General features: G+C 50.3%; 1 protein-coding gene across 1 annotated transcript in view; it reads left to right on the top strand.

The window, feature by feature from the left end:
- The window catches only part of LOC144820049 (long-chain-fatty-acid--CoA ligase ACSBG2-like), a 272,914-nt gene that overhangs the window by 63,576 nt on the left and 194,305 nt on the right, over positions 1-15,033 (top strand). The window lies entirely within an intron of this gene.

The raw sequence follows: 15,033 nt of genomic DNA, 5'->3' as shown, positions 1-15,033 counted from the left end.
AATTCCTTCAGGACAAGCAGCACTTCTGCCGCACAGCGCTTGGGGGCACAGTCCTGCTAATACAGCGCTTAGGAACCAGCAGTTCAGGCAGAAACACGTCCAGCAGTGCAGCGCTTCGGAGGGCTTTTGGGTTCTAGCGCTTAGAGTACACAGAAGCGCTCACAGCGCTTGGGCCAGCAGCAGTTCCCAGGACAATCATTGCTAAAAACACTCACAGCAGGGCAGTCTTGGTCACGGCGCTTTGGGGACACGAGGAAGTCTCCTGCAGGCCAGCGCTTTCAAGGGCGCAGTTCTAGGCTGGATAGCGCTTCCAGGCACACAGCGCTTTTTCTCACCACAGCGCTTCCACAGGCAACAGTGTGCAGGGATCCAGCACTTCTCCTAGGGCCACAGCCCTCTGGGGACACAAGCAGTATAGCGCTTAGCAGGTACAGCAAAGGGGCCACAGCAGGGAGCACTGGAGAGGCAGCACAGCGCTTCTAGACACACAATGCTTCTTAGACCAGAGCTTCAGGGATCACAGCGCTTAGGCAGGTACACATCAGGCAGCACTCATCCAGGGCCAGGCAATCAGTTCCTTTGGGCCACACAGCGCTTAGGTGAAGCGGCGCTTTACCGTAAAACAGCTCCTTCAGGCCAGGCAGCGCTTCTGCAGCACTGCGCAGGGGGGGGGGACTGTCCCAGCAGCAGGCTCAGGGGTCCCAGGGTAACTTTTCTCACCTCTTGGGGGGGTCCAGTCCACGATGCTCGTTCCCTTCTAGGTGCTTATTTGCTCAGCACTTGCATGGCACAAGGTCCCGGCAGCTCCAGGGACCTAGGGGGGCCCTCCTTCTTCAGGGGCCCTGGGGACAGAGCCGTAGACACTACTGGGCCAGGTCAGCAGGTAGTGGGGGCATCATTAAAACAGGATGGTAGGATGGTAGGCTTTCACCATCCCCACTGCAGCGTGGCCCTCCTCCTACACAGCAGCCTGAACTCCTGAAGTGGGGCTTCACAAGCCCTGGGGACAGTATGGGGGTCCTAGATGGGTGCAGGGTCCAGCACACAGGCCCAAGTGGCGGTATCCCCTGGCAGCAGGTCCCCTCACATTCCTGTCCCAGCTCTGTCTTTGCACATCACATCTCTACTGCTCTCCCTATACCAGAAAGGCTGGAAGCTTCTAGAAGGTCCCTCCCAATGCTGGGATTGCTGGGTACCAGACAACTAGACCGCTAACCCACCTCAGACAGGCGAACTAGTTCTAACCGGCTCAGGGGGAGTAGTAGAGCACCCTGGGTGCCAGGCTTCCCTCCAAAAGCTAGGGGTGGCTGGGTACCTAACAACTAGACTGCTAACCTCCTGCAGTCAGGTGGCACAACCCACAGGCTTGGCAGCCATTTTAAATACAGTGTTTCACCAGGGTACACTTTACAGTGGGGGGAAATAAATGTACACACCATTGTATGACAATATTACATTACACAGGGCATCTCACACCACACATGGCCTATACACTTTATTCACCATGGGGGAGACATCCTACAATAGGGGGGTAAAAAGCGAAAAACTTGGGGGGAAATGAGGCCAAGTCCACCAGGGTTATTAGTTTTTATAAAAACGTGTTTCAAATTTGCAGGTCCTCCCACGGATCTGCGTCAAAATAAAGACACACAGGCTTCCGCCAATTAAGCCTCACGGGGAAGGAGTGATCAGCCCACTGAGGCTAAAGATTTAATGAAACAGTTGGAAGAGATATAGAAGAAAGAAATATCCAAATGGTGGGAGAGCAAGTCTCTCCAGGGGTATCTGGAGGTGTGGCGTGTCCCGAGGGGATGGCGCATACTTATAACTCATACCTATGAAAATCCCTATACGGACATGCTTTGTGAGTGGCCTCAGGGCCGGACTGGGAACTGGAAGCAGCCCTGGCAAATTTTGCCAGACCAGCCAACCCCCCCTCCGGCGCATAGTGAGCGAGCGCAGCGTGCCTGTCCAACCGCTACTAAGAACATTTTGGAAACGACAGACCAAAATGGGGAATTTTACAGCACATTTTTCATTACATATTCAATTGTATCAACTTTCATAGCACAGTAAATAGTAGATGATGACCTTAAAGAGCACCAGGTTACCCACCCAGTCATATGTACCCATAGACAGTCTTTCAGAGAGCATCAAAAATAAACAGAAGTAGTGAATCAGAGAGAAGTAAAAGTGGGACAAGCCCCCATATAGTGTGTAGCGCTGCTCTCCCTGCTGGTGGAGGGCGCCCTGGTGGCCCTGGCGCTCTTCCTGTTTCTGGCCTCCTGGAAGAAGAGGGATCCCAACCTGCCCCCCGTGCCACCGCCCTGGACCTTCATTGGCAACCTGCACCAGCTTAACAAGAACGGGACGCACGCCACGCTGATGTAGGTGGGTGAACACCAGCCGTCGGACGCCTCATAAGGCTATAATAGGGATATTCGGACCAGACGCTGCTTTTGACAGGTCAGAGGAGCCGGTGTCGAGTCAGTGACATGTCACCTGCGCCTATTGCAGTTACCCTCCTCTAGTACTTAATTTGTGCCGGTGCTTTCCTGTGCTCAACACCAGCACTTATTTTAGAGGGCCGGGACTATAAATCTCTTCTCCTGCAGTCAGAATTCCTTATAACTTTTCAAAATGACTATGCCTGCTGGATGACTGCTTGATATGTCTTTACAGCCTGGTCCTCGATTATTTAGGCAAGATGCATGTGTATTGTGAAGGTATGATGCATGTGTTACTTTTCAGGACTGTGGGCCTTTCTTAACGCACACTGACCCATCAAGTGTCTGCCTCTACAGAGCACACGCGTCTGTGCAAGTTCTGCATCATGCACTCTCAAAGAGCGCAGAAGGGGATAGATCCGTCTGTGTGATGCTGAAGAGATCGAACTGCGGAAAATGTTACGTTTGACATTTCCACTTTACCGATTAGGGATAAAGCAACCTATGAACTCCAGCCATCCCAGGACACTAACTCAAGGGAGAGTCCGCTAAAGGGGTGCAGCCTTCCTCCTTGTCGAAGATGGGTTTGTGTGCTGCCTCAGTCAGAATTCTGTTCGTGTCTGTCTTCTGCCCTCGTCACATAAAGAAGTTTAAAGCTCCAGAGTTGTCAAGTTTGTAGTGAGTGTACAGTGCTTCGTTTTGGTCATTAACGGTTTTCTAAGCACTCCTGTAGCACTTGAGAGGGTATTTCATGGTTATGATCACACCATAAAGGCAAGTTAGGGAACTGAAATTAGAACTCAGGTGAAAATTTCACAGCTCCGCATCTGCTTCCGGCCTGTGTCCAGAGGCATTAAAGTCTTTGGCAAGTGCTGGTGCTTGGCGCACTCGCCTGGCACACTGCGCTTGTTGGTACTTTCCCCTGCAGGCTGCACACTGCACCACTGTGCCCCAAGAATGCCTACTGCTACATTACACCGAAACCCGCTGCTTATTGTGGGCATTGCACTGGCCCGGGGCTAGTAGGCAAAACCGCACTTTTCCAAAGCTGCTTCATGTCCGTAATCTAAGGCGCCGAAAGCGATGAGGGGCACAGTGGACTACTCTCGCAAACTAATACATCTAAAGAATTAAAAGCTCTTGCACAATAGGCGTATGCCTCCCTAGTGGCATTGCACCATGCCCACCTTGTGTGTGTGTTGTCCTCGCTGTAACTTGTATCAGGGCATTGTAGTGCTCGGAAGAAACCTTGCTGGAAAATTGCTCTTTATTAAACACACACACATTGAAGGAGATTACCTAAATTCGTCAAGAGCACGGCAATGTGTGTATATGTAGGGCTTCTGTGGATTGCAGAACTAAAAAGGAAGGCAGACAAAATGTACGTCCTGGGAGCAAAATAATAGTGTCCATGTGCTACACAAACGCTCATAAATTCACTACAAATAAACAAAAAAGTCGTTATGTTGACTGTTTAATCCCCACTGGACAATCCAGTGCCTGGATACCTTGGATGTTTGAAAGGCCATCCTTTCACATAAAAACATTATAAAGTAAAATGCTTCTATGCACTGAACTGAATGGTCTGCTTTTGTTACATATAGCATTTAGCAGTCTACCCAACTTTGTTTCTAAAAACACCTCTTCATTGCTGCAGATCATGAAGCTTCGCACATGAAAACAATTTGCCCAGGAACACACATTTTTGTTAACAGGGAAAGACGGGATTGGAAGTTGAGTTTGCTTGATAACCTGCATACAAATTTCTTCCGTGTTTTACTGTTTTACAATTATTGTCAGCATGACATGAACCAGATTTTTTCAATAACAACATAAGTAGAATGGAAAAATTAATTTGAGTGAGCCCGCAAATGAGAGATCAGAGGTTTATTCCTGAGTTAGAAAGAGGCCATGCACATAGTTTTAAAACGCACTTCTACCTCATTTTAGTGAGGTGTGGGTGTTCTACGCCCTCCACATCAAGCCAGCACCTCCATAAAACATTGCACACTTTCACACTTACTTGACTGCTGGGGCGGCGGCCCGTGGCAGGAGGAACAGAAGGGCTGCCTGCAAAAGGGGGAGTAGGACTACTAGTGTAGACGGACTCTCGGAGTAGCTTCTAAGTTCTTAAGCGTTATGTGCTTGAGTGGGATATGCTTTCGAGGTTTCCAGTTTTGACATTTCTTCTCCGATTGGAATGTGTGTATAGAAATAACTTCTAAAACAGTGCAGATCCCTTCCTCACTGTCCCAATAAGCTGCGAACAGCTAACCCCCTTCTACTTCTGAAGGTCTTTCCTTTAAAAACAGAGCCTTTGCTGTATACAGCATAGCCATTCAATTGCTGCAATGCATCGTTATTGCTGAAAATTGTTTGATGTGGCTTAAGAAATAAATGTGTTAAGCCCTTCTAATGTTATGATGAAGCAAAGGTTGCCTGACATGTTTAGGCGCCTTTTATTATCCAGCCCTCGTTGATTCATGGAAAGGAACGGCCTCAGGACAACCAGGACCCATAAGTAAAAGCTGTCCTGTCATACGTATCATGTGTAGAAATGTGCTCAAATTGCGTCATCCTAGAGTAGGCAGTTAAACTACTTCAGTGCGCCTCCTTTCCCTGATCATTGCGTTTGAAAGCGCCTACATAACTCCTCTCTTGGATATGCCTAAATAGGCTAGAATGTCGCTCCCTTTACAAATACTACTGCTCCTCGGTGTTACTGGCCATCTGGTCGTTAGACTTTGTAAGTCTTTTAAATGAACCCATGCTTGTGCTAAAAGATGATGCAGGGCATAAGTGGTGATAGGTTATGGTCAGGAAGTGAGGAAGGGAATCTGAGTCCCATGTGCAGAGTGACCAGATGGGAGAGAGAAAGGGGGTCAGGTAGGCGGCATAAGTGGAAGCGAGAGGGAGCTTTGTTCAGTCTGGGTGCTGCTTGCTGCATCATGTTGTGTTTGTGCATTAGTGGTGGTTCAATATATGAAAAAGCGATCACGTCCCTCACTACCACAGTGCCTTCTCCAGAGTGTGTCACTACAACGCAATCGCAATGATTCTCGAAATCAAAGTGGGTGACAAGGGCCCAAAAACCTTAATTTTGCCCTCACTGCATGAACATCAGAAAGGGCCCAACACCGCCGCTCGTGATCATTACGAAGCTGCTGGTCCATCCAAAAGTAAATCGCCCCAGCATGTTTGAAAGACCTGGGGTCTGGTACTGAGTTCACAGTTCGGACCTTCATGATTTGCCTTCCCAACCTGCTCCTTCACCCAACGCTGCCCTCATTGCTGATCACCATGGTAGGCCGGGCCCTAATTGCTTTTGCTTTAAATTGCGGCCAGGTTGCGATTTTCACGCTCACTCCAACCCCTCCCCCCAGCCAGGCCAGGAAACTCACTCAGAGGACGGCCTGTCACTCACCTTCTGCTGCGGCCTGCAGGCAGCAGTCACAAGGGCAGACCCCGCTCCATGTCAGCCTGTCTGTATTGCGTGTGACGGTCTAGTGTTTCACCCGGCTGGGTGATCACCCGGAGCCAGAGCCACACAATGTATCACCTTCTGGCCAGGCATGGCCAGAAGGCTTAAATGAAGGCACCGGGGTCGCTTGTGACTTCCGGTCCATTCCAACTACTAAGAGTGCCTGTGCTTTACTTTGTCTGCCTGTATGAGGCCTATCATGAGTGTGTCCACGCTTCTGTGACCCCGGAGGTTTCCCCCACCTCCAACAGTACACTGGCGACGAGGGTGGAATCTCGTACAATCCCGATATCAGAAAAAAAAATCACCCACCGTGCTGCTGCAGCAACATCGTGAGGCCAATCCGGAGGAGCCCAGCCGAGCTCCGTTGCGCGAAGATTTGACGTGGTGAGCTGACCCTGTCTGGCGAGAGGACGGTGAGCAGTGCGCATTGCAGCCAGTGCTCAGGGAGGCTCGACCGGCAGCAGAAGGGGAAGCCTGCGCGCACCTCCGAGAACATCCCAGCGGCACCGAGAGGCGCCGCGCACAACTTTCAGACGCGCGCATGCGCAGAAGGAAGGAGGCCTGAGTGAATCCCCACAGAGCCGCCGGAAAGAGTGTTGAAGTACGCGGCGATAATACTGAGGCAGAGCAGCATGAAGGGGGGAAAGACACACCGAATGAGCGTGATACCGCTCAGAAGCAATTTAGGCAGACGCCTGGGAGCCTTCAATAAACAAGCAGAGGCAATGCCAAATCTCTGGCAAATAGTAGTAAAACATATACCACTGAGCAGCCATTAAACAGGCAGAGACAATGCAAATGAGGCACAGATAGCCAACACACACCAGAATACAGAGGAATATTCTGACGACACGGCCAGCAACAAGCACTGGCAAGCTCAAAACATTTCAAGATATAAGAAAAGACAAACTAACAATTTCAAAGGGAGAAACGGAGGCGCAGTGCTGAGAAGAAAACACCCTCTAAACGCCCAGCACGCCTATCAAGCACAGAGACAGCCAAGAGAAAGAGAGATACCATGTCGAACACCCCAGGACAAGCAGCCCAACAGCAAGTGGCCCCGCCAGCGGCCACATATCCAGTGCACTTACAAGTCACTGCCCTCCTGCCGTTCAGCGAGCTCGCTGATCCTGCCACCGCATCACCAAGGTGGAAAGTATGGGTCGGTCACCTCGACAACTACTTTGTGGCTACCAGAGAGACAGACGGGGCCGTCAAGAGATCCCTACTCTTATACTTTGCGGGTGATGAAATATACAAGCTATTCAACCACCTCCCAAACACTGGTGCAGCAACTGACTATGATGCAGCTGTTTGGGCACTAAATGCTCATTTCAACCCTCAGCTCAATCCTCACTACGAACGTTTTAAGCTCAGACAGGCCCGGCAGAGAGAAGGGGAGTCTATGGACACTTATCACGCACGCCTCAGAGAATTAGCAAGCACCTGCACAGAAGACGATCAAACCAAGGAAGTGACAGCACAGCTCATCCAGGGCAGTCGCAACAAGACGCTGCAGACGCTAAAACTTCAGCAACCACGGATCACCCTGGAGGAAATCCTGGTTCTCGCCCGCTCTCACGAGTTGTCGGACGTCCGAGCAACGGCGATGGAAGCTGCGCTCAACCCACACTCCGATCAAACGAGAAGCGTCAAGACAGAGCGGGTTGATGCCCTTCGCACACCGCCTCGTGGAGGAAGAGGAAAGTGGCCCCCAAAAACAACACGACATTCATCGTGTGGATGGTGCAGAAGAGAAGAACATCCTCCAGACAGTTGCCCAGCAACGGAAAAATCATGCTCAAAATGTGGAATCCCAAACCACTTTGTGAGTGTGTGTCGAGGAGGCTCGCGAGGGAGAAGTTACACTGGGAGGATAACACCGACTGGAGCCGTGAGAAGTTTAACACTAGAAGAACCAACAACGTCGAAGTTGAAAAGAACGTCTACCAGCTGCCCACAACGCCTGGATGACTCGTCCACAGAAGAAGACAAGGAGTGTTACTTCGTATAATTCGCAAGCGACCTCAAGAAGAGACAGAGGTCACAACCCAAGTGCAATATCGAAATAAATGGGTCCCCAGTGACGGGACTAATTGACACAGGAGCAACAGTCAATGTGATGGGGTTGAAACACTACTGAGGTTCCGTGATTTTCTATTGTTTTTTAAACTCTTTATTATCGATAAAACATAAACAAACAAGGCATAAAAGGCAATACAGCTGTACACGTGTTCAAGGAGGAAGGAAAGCGCATTACAATTTAATACAAATCATCAGTGCGAGGGGGGGCAGGGGAGAAATCAGGGTCACAATACCTTGAGCCTCAAACAACACTAGGAATGTCGGGTCAGGGGGAAAGAGGAACATCTGGAATATCCGCAAGGGGAGGCGTACATATATCGCCCCGGTAAGAGTTCCAAAGGCACCAGATTTTACCCCACTTCTTGGGTTTGCCGCGTGCCACATACACTGTCTTCTCTCTAAACATACACCAGTCCATGTTTTCATTCCATGCCAAGACCGAGGGCAGCCTCTGGGAACCCCACAACTGCGCAATATCTCTCTTGGCGATCATATTCCCAAGGATCGCCCACTGAGTCTGCGCCACATCATAATCAGTCGGTTCCCAAACATTCAACAAGCACCGCCTGGCTTCAGGCAACAGTGCAACACCCGTGACCTCCTCCATCACAGCATGCACTCGATTCCAAAACACCACCACTTCTGGACACTCCCAAATTATATTATTATTATTATTATTATTATTATGCATTCTTATATAGCGCTCGATTACCCGTAGGCATATCGGCGCTTGCCTTGGGAACCCGTCTTGGCTTTTTCCCTGTGAGATACCCTTACTGGGCATCCCCAAGGTGGAAGCCAGGCATCCCGCCGCGGGGGGGCCGTAGTGGAGATTAAGCAAGCTGATGCCCAGAGCTGCAGAGTTTCAACCCATGACGAGAATCATCGAGTCCGTGGATATTTGGGCTCAAGACCCTGCCGCGTCGGGAATTGAACCCTGGTCCCGGGTCTGACCTCTGCTTCAGAATCTACCTCCTCTAACCAGTGAGCCACACTTCTCCACCTGGTAAATTTACCGATTCTGTAAAATAATGGCCCGTACATCTGAAAACCAAAATACCGGTCGGTAACGGCCGAATTCGGCCGTTACCGACCGGTATTTGCTCTCCTACATCTGGCCCTTAGAAACCCGACCATTTACCACAATCTGAGCCAGTGGTTCCTCATACAGGAGTTTCACCCAGCTAATGAAACCAGGACCGAAACCAAACTTTGCAAGGGCAGCCCGAAGATACTGCCATTCCACTGTATCAAAGGCCATCGTAGCATCCAAGGAAGCCAAGATAGCCGGTTCATGCAGTGACGCTGCTCTTGCGAGAACGCCATGTAAGCGCCGCAAGTTCAATGCTGTATTTCGATGTGGAATGAAACCAGATTGATCCGGATGGATCAGGTCACTGATCACTTTTATTAAGCGGTTCGCCAGCAACTTTGCGAGGATCTTGGGCTCCGCATTTAGAAGCGAAATAGGCCTATAAGATGCACAGCGATCCCATGGCTTCCCTTCCTTGTGAATCACCACAATGGTCGCAAGCCGCTGATCGCGGGGGAGGGAGCCGATGTCTCGCGTTTCCAGGAACATATCACGAAGATACAGCGCCATTTTGTCAGGACGCAGTTTGTAAAGCTCGATGGGGAGACCATTAGGGCCCATATCTTTTCCCGAACGGACAGAACGAATGGCGAGTGCGACCTCGTCAACCGAAAGTGCTGCGTCCATCCGGTCCCTATCTGAATCCGACAGGCAGGGCAACGCAATATCTCGTAACAGCCAATGCGAGTCTTCCTCTGGCCTATCAGAAACCGGGGAATACACATTTCGAAAATGCTCAGCAAAGCACTCAACAATCTCAATGGGGTCAGTTACACGCACTCCATCAGCTCTCTCAATCACAGGAACCACACAACTCGCCCTCTCCCTTCTGTCCAACCAAGCAATCAATTTCCCGGCCTTGTCTCCCACATCATACAGCCTTCCCTGCTGCTCTCTACTCATAACACTAGCGGCGTCCGTCACCAACGCCCTATAATCAAGTTGTTTGAGACTGAGGACATGAACCCTATCAGGAGTAATACCCAACTCCAAATCCCCTTCCAGCTCAGCTATTTCAGTCTCAAGGCGGACCACTGCCTCATTTTTGCTTTTCTTGGCACCAGCAATTAACGATAGCGCCTGTCCACGGATAACCGTTTTGAAAGCCTCCCACAGTGAAACTGAGGAGGACACAGACCCCACATTCTCGGCAAAATACTGGTCCAGAGACTTGACCAACTCTGCCCGGGTTTTGGGGTTACGGAGATACCAAGGATTAATCGGGGCCACTCGACCCTTAGCCCCCGTCTTCGTGTCCATCAAACGCCACAGTGGGGAGTGATCTGAAATACCCCGAGCAAGGTGTCTAACTTCCCTGACTGACGAGGCCTGTGCTGCCGGTATCAAAACATAGTCAAGTCTAGAGTGACTACCGTGAGCACCAGAGAGGAAGGTGTATTGCGCCTGTCCCGGATGCAGCAGCGCCCAACAATCTACTTGTCCTAGTGTCTCGAGAAAGCCACCCAGCCAAGACTGTGTTCTCGTGAGGTCCCTGGGGGGTAGCGGTCCTCCCTACCAGAAACGACGGAATTGAAATCCCCACCCATCACTAGAATGCCATCTGGGAGCCCCAGAACTACTCTCCCCAAGTCAGCAAAAGTCGTAGTCTGCAAACCAAGTGGGACATATACAGAAAGCAGTGAGATAGTCTTCCCCTCCCACCTACCAGTGAGAGCAGCATAGCGCCCCCTGTCATCGAGGAGTATGTCGTCTATCTCCAGGGGGAGGGATAACTTAACTAGAATACCCACCCCCCATAGAACCAGTTGTGAATCCGGAGTGTGCAGCAAGACAATATCCACGCCGATTCATAGCATGGCATGTGTTTCGGATCACATATGTCTCTTGCAGTAACACTACATCAGGGGAGAGGTGTCTCAGCAATTGCAACACTACCCCACGTTTTATCCTATCCCCCAACCCGTTAACATTCCAACACAGTAACTTCAACCCCCTACCCCGCATCCCAGAAGTGAATGCAGGACCCACCCCATAGCGAACACGATACCCAGATCTGGAAATAAAACAATACGTTGCCTTGAAAGAAAAGTAAACACACCCAAACCCCCCCACAATCCCCCAACAAACACCGGACACAACCCCCCCACCCTGCACCCCTGCATTAGACGTATTTATTTATTTATGTAGTTTATAGAGCGCACAGCTACCCCCGGAGGGGTGTCCCGGCGCTAGAACCAGAGCCTCAAGGGAAAAAGAAGGAAGGGAGGAAATCAGCAGGGAGGGGGTCAAAGTCCGGAGAACAGCCAAGTTTTGAGTCTAGCCCGAAAGATGGATTCAGAAGGGCAGAATCTGAGATCAATTGGAAGACCGTTCCATAGTTTGGCAGAGATGACACTGAACCCTCTGCCGCCCATTCTGGCACGTCTAAAGCGGGGAGGGATCAGGAGGCGGAGGTTGTTAGATCTCAGGGATCTAATGGAATGAGATATTGACACTCGCTTTTTGAGGTAGTTCGGTCCAAGGTCGTTGATAGCTCGGTAGGTAAGGGTAAGGATCTTGAACTGAATGCGGCTGGCAATGGGAAGCTCTTTGCGATAGGCGGTAACTGACTGACGGTAGGGAATGTTTCCGATCAGTCTTGCTGCCGCGTTCTGGACGATCTGAAGCCGGTCAATCAGATACTAAGGAGCACCAGCGTAAAGGCTGTTGGCGTAGTCCAGATGAGACGTAATGAGAGCCTGGGTTACTGTTCGGCGGGAGTCCAAGGGGAGATAGGGAAGTATTTTCTTAATCATGCGCAGCTTCATGAAGCAGGCAGATGTAACTTTGTTCACTTGAGCTTTACATGAGAGAGAGTCGTCGAACTGATATCCCAGGTTGCGGACAGAGTGGACGGGGGAGGGAGCGGGATCAAGTGCCGTGGGCCACCACCGTGAGGGGGGGATAGGATTTTTCTGGTTACAAAATAGCACCTCTGTCTTATCCGTATTGAGTCTTAAATGGTTGTTGGTCATCCAGACACTGATGCTGTCAAGACATTGGCGGAAGTTGGCGAACGTGGAGTCCGAGTGGTCTCTGAAGGAAAACATCAGCTGAGTATCATCAGCATAAGAGACCACTCTGACTCCGCAGGACTCCACAACAGCGGCCAGTGGGGCGAGATAAACGTTGAAGAGTAGAGGGCTGAGGGCAGAGCCCTGTGGCACTCCACACCGCAAGGGTTTATCCTCAGATTTGAACGGCCTCAGTAACACCCTCTGACTTCTTCCAGTAAGGAAGGATTCAATCCAGGTGATGGCAGTGCCGCCAATGCCGGCCTGTTTGAGTCGGTCTAGGAGGATGAAGTGGGAGACCGTATCAAAAGCGGCGGACAGGTCGAGGAGGACAAGCATGGCCTCCTCGCCCCTATCCACACACTCACGGATGGTCTCAGCCACTTCCAACAGAGCCGTCTCAGTACTGAATCCCGCTCGAAATCCTGATTGTGAGTCGTGCAACAGAGAGTTGTTCTCCAAATACTCCGTAAGTTGCAGTTGCACGGCCTTTTCCAGGATTTTGGCGGGTTTGGGGAGAAGGGAGATGGGGCGGTAGTTGGCAAAAATTGAGGGGTCGGCATCGGATTTTTTCAGGATAGGGGCCACCAGAGCTTCCTTCCAAGTGGTTGGGAAGAAGCCATGATGGAGGGAGGCATTCCAGATGGAGAGAAAGGAGTTGGCTAGTGAAGGGGCCAACTCACCCATAAGTTTGGCAGGGACAGGGTCGGAGGGGGCACCAGATTTGCATTGGGTGAATAACCTGAGTGCGGTATCAATGGTCAGCTTGTTGAAGGATAATAGGGAAGCGGGTGCTGGGGGCCTAGTGTGGGGGGGCTGGGGAGATAGCCCATTAGGGAATGAGGCACAAAGATTGTTTATTTTTTCGTGGAAATAGTCAGAGAGTCCATCGCATAGGGCCTGACTAGCGGAATTCTGCGTGGCCCTAGCGGGGGGGTTAATGAAATCTTTGACAATGGTGAAGAAGGTTTTAGATGAGTTTTTGGCGTTAGCAATTTGAAGTGAGAAGTAGTCTCTCATAGTGGTTTTTTTTTGTTTGAGGAAGTTTTTCAGGGCGGATTTGTAAATGATTTTGGTTTCAGGGTCGTAATTCTGCCTCCACTTGCGTTCGAGTGCCTTACATCTGCTTTTTTCCTCACGGAGGGTGGTAGAGAACCAAGGAGCAGAGGGGCGGGATCTGGTGGAGGAGATGGATTTAAGGGGGGCGATGGAGTCGATAGCTTGGAGGAGGGCGGTATTGAGCCTAGAAACATTTCCATCAATGTCAGTGGAAAGATGGTCCGATTCGAAGTGGAATACTGGGTCAAAGGTGGCACAGGAGACCTTATGCCATTTTCTTCCCAGCTCTTTTTTGGGGACCATAGGGGCAGGTTTCAAGCCCAAGGCAAGGACGAAAGGGATAAGATAGTGGTCAGACCAGGTGAGGGGGAGGGGGGGAAGGACTGTGATATTAGGGAAGTTGGCGAAGATAAGATCTAGGGTGTGACCCGCAGTGTGAGTGGGGCCAATGACTAGTTGTAGAAGATTCAGACTTTTCATGGCTTCCAACAGGTTGTTGGCTTTCACGCAGAGAGAATTGTCTACGTGGAGGTTGAAGTCACCTAGCACCAGAAAGTGTTGGTGTTTAAGGGAGAGATCAGCCAGCTGGTGAGTAAGTGCCGTAAGTGAAAGGCTGGAGGCCGTTGGGGGGTTGTAGACTAGAGTACCCGCCAGTATTACTGCCACCCCAACTTGCAGTGTGCCTGTCGCTCTAACAGTAACTATTCTACAAAAAGAAAACCGGAGGAGGAAAGAGTCCCACTCCCTCCGCCACCCCTGGGTATGCTACCACAAGTAATGCAAGTTTAAAAGTCATCAAACCACAGCTGCAAGTTATGCGTTGTGTCTGGAAACCAGAAACTACTGCTCATTCTTGCTCCAAGGGGCCACCTTCCTCTCCTCCAGAATGTTCCGTGCGATCACGCCGCGTAGGCAAAGTATCAAGCCAGTCACTCACTCCCTCAGGGTGGTCAAAGAAAAACGTCCGATCCTCATATTCAACACGCAGCCGAGATGGGAAGAGCATCGCGTATTTCATACCCATGTCCCTCAGTCGTCGCTTCACCCCCTGAAACTACATGCTTTGCTTCTGAACGAACTGGGTAAAGTCTGGGTAGAAACTCACCGTAGTGTTTTCGTACTTCATGGGGCCGCCCAGCCGCGATGCCTGGAGGATAGCGTCTCTATCCATGAAGTTGAAAATCCTGGCGATGATAGGCCGCGGAGGGGCACCCTGCTTCGGCTTCCCACCCGGCACTATGTGTGCACGTTCCACCGCAAAGAAATTGCTCAGGCCCCTGGTGGCGAGATGATTTAGGATGAGGTCCTCCACAAGGAGATCTGCAGCAGGTTATTCCGATTTTTCAGGGACCCCAATAATACGTACATTATTGCGTCTGGTCCTGTAGTGTAGTTCCTATAGTCCCAATAGGCTCTGCGCATTGGAATAATATCTTCAGTAGTGTAGACGTAGGACTGAGGTTAACTAGGTCTCTACTGACTATATTAGACTTAAGTTTTGTGCCAGCTAGCTCAGAGTTCACTAGAAACTTTCTCGAATAAGCGAGGAGGAGTTTAACCTCCCTGGATAGACAAGAAGGGATTTAGTTTCTGACAACCATAAAACATGACAACTTTGCTCTCCCTGAATAAGAGTATATCTCTAGAGTCGTGTGAAAACAAAAGACAGCTATTTCACTCAGTCAAAGGTGCGTACTTAGTTTCACCAGATTGTAGAGAAAAAGAGAGACGGGCATTTTCAATGAAAGGTGTTATTTATTGAGCAGTCTCTTTCCTCATACAAGAGAAATGAATTGCTACAATTGCAATACTTATAGTTAAGTAAAGTGCATACAGTAAAAGCAGGATTAT

Source organism: Lissotriton helveticus, chromosome 2_1, assembly GCF_964261635.1.
Source record: "Lissotriton helveticus chromosome 2_1, aLisHel1.1, whole genome shotgun sequence".
Taxonomy (NCBI): domain Eukaryota; kingdom Metazoa; phylum Chordata; class Amphibia; order Caudata; family Salamandridae; genus Lissotriton; species Lissotriton helveticus.
The sequence above is the reverse complement of the archived record's forward strand: the minus strand, read 5'-3'. Positions and strand labels throughout refer to the sequence as shown.